Genomic DNA, 849 nt, shown 5'->3' on the forward strand with positions numbered 1-849 from the left:
AAATCACTTTTTGCAGGTTCAGGGACCATATGGTGTACTGGGAATCGAACCCTGGTCTGTCCTGGGTGGGCCTCATGCAAGGTAAACACCCTATTGCTGTGCTATCTCTCCAGCTCAGAACATTATATTCTTATTTTTGGGAGGCCCACACCCGGTGACGCTCAGGGGTTATTCCTGACTATGTGCTCAGAAATCGCTCCTGGCTTGGAGGACCATATGGGAAGCTGGGGAATCTAACCGTGGTTCGTCCTGAATCAGCCACGTGCAAGGCAAACACTTTACCACTGCACTACAGCCCCAGAATATTATATTCTTAATAATTCTCATATAGAAATGGGATGTCTCAAAAGGACTAGAAACGAGCCGGAGCAGTGATGCAAGCAATAGGAGATTTGCTTTGCAAGTGCTAACCTAGGATGGACCACAGTTCGATCCCCTGGCATCCCATATGGTCCCCCAAGTCAGGAGCAATTTCTGAACGCATAGCCACGTCACCGGGTGTGGCCCAAAAAGAAAAATAAAAAAAAAAAAAAAGAAAGGAAAAAATAAGGACTAGAAACAATCAGAGTTAGTGGGTATATGATCAAATAAAATTTCATTCTCTGTCTATGGAAATTTCATCTGTTTCAGCTCCATAGAAACCAGAGAAGAGACCTCTCAAAAAAAGAAAGAACAAAAAGACAGGCATTTTACCTTGCACACAGTTGACCTGAGTTCAATCCCCAACAGCCCATATGTTCCCCCAAGTCCTGCTGGGATTGATTCCTGTATGCAGAACTAGGAGTAACTAGTTGAGCACTGTCATATTTGCCTTGTCCCTTCAAAGCCCCCCCCAAAAAACCAGAATTT

Source organism: Suncus etruscus, chromosome 8 (assembly GCF_024139225.1).
Source record: "Suncus etruscus isolate mSunEtr1 chromosome 8, mSunEtr1.pri.cur, whole genome shotgun sequence".
Classification (NCBI taxonomy): Eukaryota; Metazoa; Chordata; class Mammalia; order Eulipotyphla; family Soricidae; genus Suncus; species Suncus etruscus.